The sequence below is a fragment of the Pinus tabuliformis genome, chromosome X (genome assembly GCF_031772625.1).
Source record: "Pinus tabuliformis cultivar Carrire ecotype Pingquan chromosome X, CPIR1, whole genome shotgun sequence".
In the NCBI taxonomy this organism is placed as follows: domain Eukaryota; kingdom Viridiplantae; phylum Streptophyta; class Pinopsida; order Pinales; family Pinaceae; genus Pinus; species Pinus tabuliformis.
In genome coordinates, this window is record NC_142308.1 from 1091148944 (window position 1) to 1091159417 (window position 10474).

Here is a 10474-nt window from a genome sequence, read left to right on the forward strand (position 1 = left end):
CTACGATTATCCACATTGTTACAAAGGTCATGTAGGTCTCTCTCACTTTGCCATGCATAACAATTTTCTCATGCTCACGGTTTCTTCACACAAAAATATATGAAATTAAAACCCAATCACATGGAATTACATAACTCGGGATCAAAACTATCATGGATAATTTTATTGAAAAAAACTCAATTACATTCCACAGCCGCTTTGGCCTAGTGGGTTTGATCTCAATTCTAATGGTACCTCTTTCAATCCTTGAATGTTACATTTATAACAATAACAACAATGATGATCAGATCATTGAAAGGATCCCATCTAATCCCTAAAAGCATTCATGATCCCTAGAAATTGGGAAAATCAATGCACTTAAGGAAACTTTATCCTCATGGCCACATCTGCTTTCTAGAAGTTTGTCTTTTTTATTGATTTTCTGAAGGTGGGTCGATGCTCCTGCATCAGACTCCCAAGGTACAAAAGCATATGACCACCTGGTCATATGCTTTCTAGTATTCTCGTAACAACTTTAACTCATGAGTGTTAACAAGCCTTTGTAGTCACAAGTATCTCTTCTTGCTACACGATACCTCACCAAACTTGAATCTCTTGAGTTTGGCCTTTTGGCATTTTCCTGGTTCTCTTCTCTAGAACCCTACAAGCACCCCTTACTCTAGGTTGTTGCAAATCTTCACAGCTTCCTCTATGGTCACCTGCACAGAGAAAACAAATCTCTACTTAAATCTTCAATCACGTGTACCTTCTTCTGCCGCTTCTCCTCCAGATTACATGCTGGAATCTTCTATGCTTTGATACTGCTTGATGAAAAATATTTTGGGGGTTTGTCACTTTCAATCTTGTTTTGGTTTCAATCCTAGAATTGTGGGTTATGGGCCCACAGTCCACCTTTAATCTTTGATGCAACATCCCTTTCCTCCATGCCACATATAACCTTTCTCTTATTTAGCTTTTGTCTTTATCTCTCTCCCTCTCTCTCCCACCTCCATCTCGTCTCTATCTCCTTTCCTTTCTCCTTATCTCCCCCTCATTCCCTCAAACTCTCTTTCTTCCCCTTCTTTCTACACCTCACAACCATGTGATGTGCCATGAGTGGAATTGTTATAAGAGGAATGCAACAATATGTGCTTCGAGCATTATAAACTTACAATGTGTTCAATTTGAAACTCAGTGTGCATGAAAATGTTGTGATGTAGTAGAACAATGATGGTGTTGGTACAATTACTTGGATTTCTACATATAGGACACGATAATGGTGAGAGTGGCAAGCATAATAGAGAGAGTTCATGGAGTTTTAGGTATGAGGGAGAAGAGAGTTGCGCCAAACAATAACGTTCACAAAGAGAGCTTACAATAGTTTTTCTAATACTAATATAGAGAAGGGGACCACAAAACTTGTGATCGAGGAAGGTCACATAGCAAGACTCTCATACCATTGTTAGAAAACATGAAATTTGATGATAGGTGTGTACTGCATCTCATCACTAAAATACACACATTAAAAACATGAGATTGATGATAGGTTTGTGTTGCATTTCATCGCTAAAATACACACATAAATATGATAGTATGAATTTTAATTACATTTTCCAATAAGAGTTTTAGATTATAGATGGCTATTGGAATCCACTTTTAACTTTTCCTCTTCTCATGCATTTGAAAAAGACAATTTAATATCATTTTCTAGGAAGACTTTTAGAGTCTAGATGACTATTCAAATCTACTTGTAACCTTTTTCTATTCGAATCAATAAGAATAAGACACTTTACAATGGATTAGGTTTACAACAAAATCAAAATATAATGAAACAGTAAAATGGAGTGCCCTTATTTTAATATTTCATAATAAAGCAAAGTGGAAAACTTGAATGCTTCCAAAACGAGAATGAAATAAAAATGTAGTGGAATTTTGAAGGGGAACGCACTGTCAAAGAACAACGTGACGAATAGCCATACCCGTCGTCTGTATGAAAATCTTGGCCCAACGGGATTCCCGGAAAGCACCTCCACCCCCCTGTCTTGAAGTGAACTGGTGCAGGTGAAAAGGAAACGGGTTTCCCAAACCATTCCTTTCTTAGAAGACCTCCACAACTTGTAGTTCAACACGCGTTAGGGTTTACTGCAATTCAAAACTCGCTATATGACTTTGCTACACCGCTCCCACTTTATTTATACCATTTGGATGATGTTCTATATACAGGTTCGACCATTCCCCCCGACTGCTAGGGAAATGTATTGGTAGTCTGGACTCTGTATCCAAGGGAATCTGCAGGAACAGTGACAAGTTAGAGTTGAGTACTAAGACTTTATTTAGTTTAGGCAGACCACTTTCCCGTGATTTGAATCTCATTTAATCATGGATTTATTCAGGAAAAGCCGATATGTTATGCACTTGTTCCTTGTAATATTAGTTTGCTGCTTCGGATGGCTGTGTGGTCTCGCATTTGCACAGTTGGATGAAGCTTTTACAAGTTCTGTTAATTTCCCGGAAATCGGAATCACATGTATAGGCAACTTAGCAGCTTTTGTGAGAGTTCTTTTACGAGGCGAGATTTGGATAATCTGTCGTCCCCGTTTTGATATGGAGGGTCGAGGAAATGAGAAATTGAAGAACATAGTTATAGGGGTGGAAGGACAAACCACTCAGAGTGAAGAACTACGGGCATGTCATGTCGTGATGTTGTCAAAGCAGACGCCCAGTTATACAATGCAGAGTTTAATGAAGTACAGCTCTCATGTTTTTCAGGTGCACTCCACCTTTCTCCAATACCACCCTCTACAATCTATGGAAGAAGTCAGTGTAGATCCCTGCCCAGGGAATCACTGTGGATGCATTGTATTCAAGATGGTGGAAGAAATGGCAAGAATGATTTCTCGTCGGATTCCTGGAACAGTGAAAAGACTGTCTGATTCCCTGTACTTACTCCCGTCTCTGCACTGCTTGAGAAATGGCTGCCATGGCTGCAACGAGGGCCTTTTGCATGTGGAGGACATTGACGAACATGGAAGAGAGAGATTGCGAGAGGGTGACGCCCAGGTAGAATCTCCTGCTGCAGTCTGTGAAATACTTGATCTTAAATCCATCCATGAAGAGCGTGCTTGCATCTGCATTCCATTGCGCTCAGCCGAAGATGATGAGTGGACAAATCAGCTGATCGCACTTTTCAAGCCTGACCATAAAGAGTTCAGAGGAGGCATAATCAGGAAAGGGCAAAGTACCTGCGCTTCGTTTGCCCTGGAACGCTACAAGAATGGGAGCGGAGAATGCGATGCAGTCGAAGAATACAAGCTTGCTTCCTTATTCATACTGCCAAGGTTGACAGTCGTATTAATCCAGATTGTATTAACTTTCTGTTTCAAAGTAGACGGGTTCTCCAGCTTTGTGCTCGCAGAAAGAACACTGCAGATTTATCTTCCAGGTGATCGGATTCATCCCCATCGATTTCTAACCAAGGCCCACGTCAAATCTAATGGCGATAACACCAATGCATGCCAAGTGTTGTTCTTCAGAGGTGATCTTCAAAGATTGGCACTCTTCCTCATATTAGAGGTTTTTGTAACCTCCATTTGCTCTATTATTTGGATCCTGCGTGTTGCATCGGACGGAGGCCCTCAGAAATGGTATCAAATTCACTCTATGCCGCCCTCTAAACCTAGGATTGTAGTGATTTTCTTAGGCGTTTGTGTTGCTCTGGTCATGGATGCCTTTGATTTGAAATTGTATTCACAAATTAGAAGAATGCCCCGTTTTACGCTAAACAATGACGCGGTAATTACTGGTCTGATTTGTGTAACCATGGGTTTAGAAATACTTTACCTTGTAGCATGTAGCGCAATAGGTGGAGTTATGGGTATAAAGGCGTTTGGGGGATGGGTATATAGTATGTTACAATGCCTAGTTTGGATCAAGGCCAGCATTGGGTTCCTGGTCCATTATCAAATTGATTATCTACCGAAACGTGGACTACGGGACTGGTGGTATCGTCTTTGTGGACTCTACATTTTCGCTTCTTCATTCTGGCTCAATGCTATTCTCGCTGGAGTTAGATCTAATTGGGACTTTTAATAACTTCATGTGCTGCAGGGAAGTTTCTTGTTTACCACTGAAGTTAAAAAACATGTTTGCATTTATCCCAATTGAGTTCGATCTGACTGGGAACTTTAATGATAATATTTATATCTTTTCGATCTAAATGGGAACTATAACAATATGGTTTTTATATTTTTATATTTGTTAAGCACGTCATCGTGGATTGTATAGTCATGAATGATTAACTTTGCTCGAACTATATTTAATTTTGGATTTTATTATATTCATTTTAAAATTTAATTATCTTCATTTAGATTTGCAATTTGGTTTTTATTAAATTGTTTCTAAACTTTACCCGTGTAAAATCGATATTTTCATCTTTTCATTGTTGCCATTTTCACAGTTAAAACAGATTCAAAACATAGAGAACTAAGCTTTGACAGTTTTTCAACTAATTATTTTAAATTTAGTAAAAATTTAAGAGAAATTTTTGATCCAACACTTTTCAAACTAACGAGTATGATTTATCATTTATAATTTAACTAACGAGTATGATTTATCATTTATAATTTTACTAAATATCTGTCAAAGCAGCCATGGCCTCGTAAAAGTTATATTAAAACTGTCGACTAGGCAGTCGGGGCAGTGGGCTTACTTGCACCAAACTGTAGACTAGGCAGTCGGGGCAGTCGGCTTCCTCGCACCCCGCCCGCGTTCGATCTTCCATATTGTGTTGCTGTACGGCAGCCTATTATGTAACTTCGTGTTTGTATAATAGTATAAGTTGATTGATGTAACGGATGTTGTTTGTATATATGTAAAAATTGTACATAATTAATGCTTCTTTAGGGGACTAGCCACCCCATTTTAAAACTGTCCACTAGGCGAGACTTGTAAAATAGAATAATCTAACTTTTTTTTATGTTTTTAATATAATTTTTTCAAATTATGTAAAACAATTTTGAGTAATCGTTTAAAATATATTTTTAATTTATAAATAAATTTAAGATTTAAAAATAGTTTAAAATAAAGAATTTTGCAGAATCCCAATCCCAAGTTTCTTCGGCTTTTCAAATCAAAGCATGGGAAAGCATATTAGCATGTATCGCTTATTCCTGGTTGAAACTGCGCAGATTCTTTGGATATAAATAAAAAACAAAGAAACGCTAACAGGGAAAATGATATATATATATTGGTGGAATTGGTATTTCAACTCCAATAGCATGTTTGCCATTCTAGAGGCCACTATTTTCACCCGTAGTTTGCAAGGAGATAAAAGAGGTGAGGCTGTTAGAGTAAAGAAAGTGCAACAAGGTTGACCGTGGATCGCAGGGCGATTAGAACAGCAGGAACTCAGCGTTGAAAACATTGCAACGAGTCTCCTAAATCTAAGTGGAAAAACAGTATTTCTTGCCAAAGGATTTCGAGAAAATATCCTAAAAGGTATTCACTATAATATTCCAAACAGTGAAATAATTAACTGATCTGGTACATTTATTTAACTGATCTGGTACATTTAGGTGTTTTAGTTAAAAATAATTACAATTAAAATTCTGAATATAATGAGATCGTAAATATAACTTTTATTTATATTAATAACAATAAATTTGAAGTCTCTGCAATGGAATACATGGTTGTATATCAAAAGAGAAAACAAACGTATTGAAGCATAATCGTGCACTTGGAATGGATCTATTAGATAAAATAATAGAAGTGGCAATGTCAAGTTCTCAAGAAAAACAGAAAAACACAACGAGATAAATAAACCCCAATGATCTAAATACTTAGCTTGTATTCCCCAATGATCTAAATACTTAGCTTCTATTCTTTAATAGACTCTCTAAAATAAATACCATGAAAAAATCCTACAGTAAATACTATGAACAAATTCCATCCATTTTAACTGAATCAAAAAAACAAAGATTACATTTAAAAAAATAAAAATTCACCAACTCAGCTGCTCATCCTTCTACTTGCTTAACTTCGCTTAACTTCAATACAGAGAATGGCTAAAATAGTTCAGAAAATCTCATTTCGAAATCTTGTTGGGTTAGAAGCCCAGCAACACAAATAATTATTTTTATATTAAAATTTTAATAAATTATTAAAAACACGGAGACTTATAATTTATATAAGGTTAAGAAACATAAGCTTTTACTCAAACACTTACTAGGTATATTAAATACCATCCAAAGTATCCATTTTGCTCACTGGAATAATATAGACAAACTCTTGTGTTTAAAGACAACTTTTTGTTGAGGGGCAGAGTCTAGTCCGTACAATTTTTGTTTTGGAAAATTTATGAAATATGGAAAAGATTGAATGGATAGAGCCTCATGGGTAGCCCTTCTTGCGAAATCTTTGGTTCTTTGTGGTTGTAATTCTTCAATTTTGCCAAAGTTTTTTGGTCTTGGGAAGTTTTAATTCTCTTTGGGTTAGGTTCCAACAGTTTAGTTGAATAGACGGTGTGCTCTTATCAAAATTTTAAGAAATTTTTTTTGGTATTTTAAAATAATTAAAAATAAAATTAATGTTTTTTTATTTCATTTTTAAGAAAGGAATAATATAAATTAATTATTAACATTATATAGTTGAGTCTACTAGGCACACTCTTTTAGAGGGCATGTTCATTTTGAGTAAATTTAATAAAAAAAAAAATGGGTATTTAAAAATAACTAAGTGAAATTGGTATTTTTTCATCTAATCTTTAAGGAATTATATAAACTAATTATTAACATTATAAAATTAGGTTGTATTAGTGATATTTGAAAGTGTTGAATAATATTTTTTATCAAAAGAAATGATTAGACAATCTAAAATGACAATTTCAATGAAGATTAGACTATTGGCAAATTGAAAAAATGTCAAAATTCTAGAAAGTTTACCATTTTTCATGTAAGACCAACTAGATGATAAATGGTATTTAAATTTATGTCGATGGGTGTGCCCCCTATTGGAATTTGGCAAATTACTCATTTTCCTAATTACAAATTCCAATCCTAGGGTTGAGAATGAAAGATGCTAACTGATATTCTCGTCATCACTTCCCAATCAACAAATGGAGTTCTCAATGATGTCTTCCTTGCATATCTAAATACATTGTTTAAACCTTGTTTAAAATATTTTTTTACCAAAAAATGATTAAGGATTTATTGTACCTATTATTTATCACCACATATGAAGATTAGAGAAAATGGAATTAAAAATAAATATTATGAAAACTACATTGAAACATGGTTGCATGTTAACATTTGTGCATTACAATATTCAATGTGTTCCTGTTAACATTCTCAACGTATGTGGTACATTTCAAATCATGTCATCCCATGAGTTGTTGCGGTTGTAGGGCCTTATGACCTACAAATCTAGTGGATGCAAAGAATATGAGGCCAACATTAGTTACAAGTGTAAGTTTAATGATGCCTTTAATAGATAGAAGTGTAAGTTTAATGTTTGTGTCACCCTTCACGATGTCTTTCAACACCTATTTCGCAATGATGTTGTAACACTCTCCTCCTACATCTACCCAAGTAAATTGCCAACTAGGGTAAACATGTGATGGGAGGCCACTATGATGGGATTCAACCTCCTAAGTCACCTTAAGGAAGTGGAATCAATGGAAACACACCACACAAACCTTCCACATCAACAACAGAACTCCTAGGAGCCATTTCAACCATTCATGTAACTAGTCCCTAAGACCAGTAGAAGTTTTAGTGCATCAAACCCCTAGACACTCCCTTGATATGGACAAGGATGCATTTAAGAGGCTCCAGAAGCTCCCACAACAAGGCAAAGGGAGTTTTTGGGGGCTTTTTCACCATTGTTGTGCTTGGGACTCTGGGATTTGTCCGCTTTTTCATGCCCATAGCCTAGGTCACTACCCAAAATTCAATGACACCTTCATAAATGAATTTACACAACAGAAAAATGATACATTTGCAAAAAAATTGACAAGGACTAGACCGGACCCCATTAGCCATGAAAGGAATTTCGTCAAACATATCACAAATATGAAATCTACAGGTCTTAACAGCAGAGGTGAGCATAGGGGTCTCATACTTATCTGAGATTCGTTATGAGACATTGTTTCCTTATCACATTAGCAACAATTTCATCTATTAGGCCATAAATGCATTGTTCATTCATTTACAAGCAGAAACATGATGAGAGCCATACATAGCCACTGCCATAATAAATGTTCATAACCAGCATAATAACAACGAAAATAATAAGGAAACAACAACCATATAATCCATATATAAACCAGTATAATACTCATGAAGTAACAAGAAGAAATAACCTCATATTAATGATGCAAAGGAAAACCAGGTTTGGGCCTTCCACGAACCACCCAACCATAGACATGACTGATCCAAATCTCTCTTCAGTTAGCACCCCCATGCCATATTCCAAGCATGAATGTGAGATATCATGGAACAATACATCACAAACCATCACAAGATTGGTCTCTGCCCAAGCCTTCTAGGGCTCCAAAGCATTTTCTCCAACAAAGGCTTCTAGGACTAGTAACTCAACCCACAATTGTTGCCGAGCTCTAGAGCGTTTGTCCAACCAAGGCTCTAGGACCAGTAACTGAACCCACCAAGGGCTCCAGAGTGTTTGTCCAACCAAGGCTACAGGACTAGTAACTGAACCCACGAAGGGCTCTAGAGCGTTTTTCCAACCAAGGCTCCACAACTAGTAACTCAACCTAAGCTGTTACAGAGCTCCATAGCACTTGTCCAACCAAGGCTATAGAGACTAGTAACTCAACCCATAGTTAAAGTAACATGAGAACCAACCAGAAAACAAAAGGAAATGAACCCACAACACCATGGTTATCCAGGAAATTATAAGGCTAGGCAAATCCACTGTCAATCGAGGCAATCCTCCATGCCAATGACAAATCATGATGAATAAACCACATGAATATGCCATGCATGCCAAAACTAGTGAGGAAAGCATACATGCAACTCAGTACCTGCAAGAAAAACCCATTGTAGCTGCTAATCCTGATTTCTTCTTACGCTTTCCTGCTCTTCCTTTGCCTTCTTCCTCCAAGCATCTAAGTATGCCACACTCTCCAAGAGTCCTCTAAGAAATATCTAAGTGTTCAAGAGTATGAGAGAGAGAGATAATAGAATGACAGCTCCAAAACTGAACTGACCAAAAAGATTACACTGACCAAGTCCTGAGCAAAAGCTTGAGAAAAAGATTACACTGACCAAACCTGAGCCAAAAGCTTGATAACTGATCCTCATAAGCCTTTTTATCAATGAGGCCTCTATTTTCTTCATTTTCCATTATTTTCCTTCAATTTCCTCTTCACATGAAACCTGTGACCTTTCACCTTCCTTTTCTCCTAATTTCCTTTATTTTCATAAATAAAATGCCAATAAATGTCTCATGCCTTTCCAAAGCATTTTCCATTTCCTTTTCCAATTTCCTTAGCCACAATAAACTGAAGTGACACCCCACCAGGATGTTTTTGCCCACCATTTAGCTTGGAATATGTGTCCCATGACCATGGTCTTATATTTTTATATTTACATGGATTATTCTAACCATGGCTATTGCAAAACCCTCCCCCTTGGGGGAACACCATCCTCTGTGTTCATTGACACCTATAACCGAGAAAATACTGAGAACAAAACATACTACCTATGGAGCTTTATAACACAATTCGTTGCAGTATTTACAATGACCACTTGTTGAAAGCATGAAAAACATACCATTTACTGGAGCTTTATAACACAACTCATTACAATATTTTCAATAACAACCACATATACACACATACAAATTTTCTTCACCAAACAATTAATCATACTCTGTATGGATATTTATAAATCCGGCTTGATACATTTACAATAATACAAACATATACACATATGCACATTTTCTCAACCAACAAATAAAAGGATATAATGCCTGGATCCACAACAAGGGAATCCAGAGGCTCACACCTCCACCCTCAAAATAATACCAGGATTCACCTCCTTCCCAGGAAGTTCAAAATCCACTACAAGGTCAAATTTTCATCCAATATCCAACGCTATAATCTTGCACCACTATTCCTCTCAGTGAACAATTACCGACTCATTGTTCCAGGGCACACTCCCACTGTGCATTTGATTCCTTTTGGAAATGCTAATGACAAAAACAGATATATCCCTGACCTTCCCTTCTCCACTACACAATTCCTCGGGCAATCTGGTCACCTCCTTTCGAGTAGTCACACACCTTCCAATTTCCGCTGGCACCCCCATCCTGAGTAGTCCATCCCTCAGCAAGGTTTCCTCGCATCAGAAGGTCCAAAAACCAAGGCATATCCCTTCCTTAAAACAATTATACCAGTTATAGCACACTCATGGCAATCAATGGACATTATTGGGTACTAGTGTCCCACAATGGCCCTGCTCCTAAATGCTTTACCAGC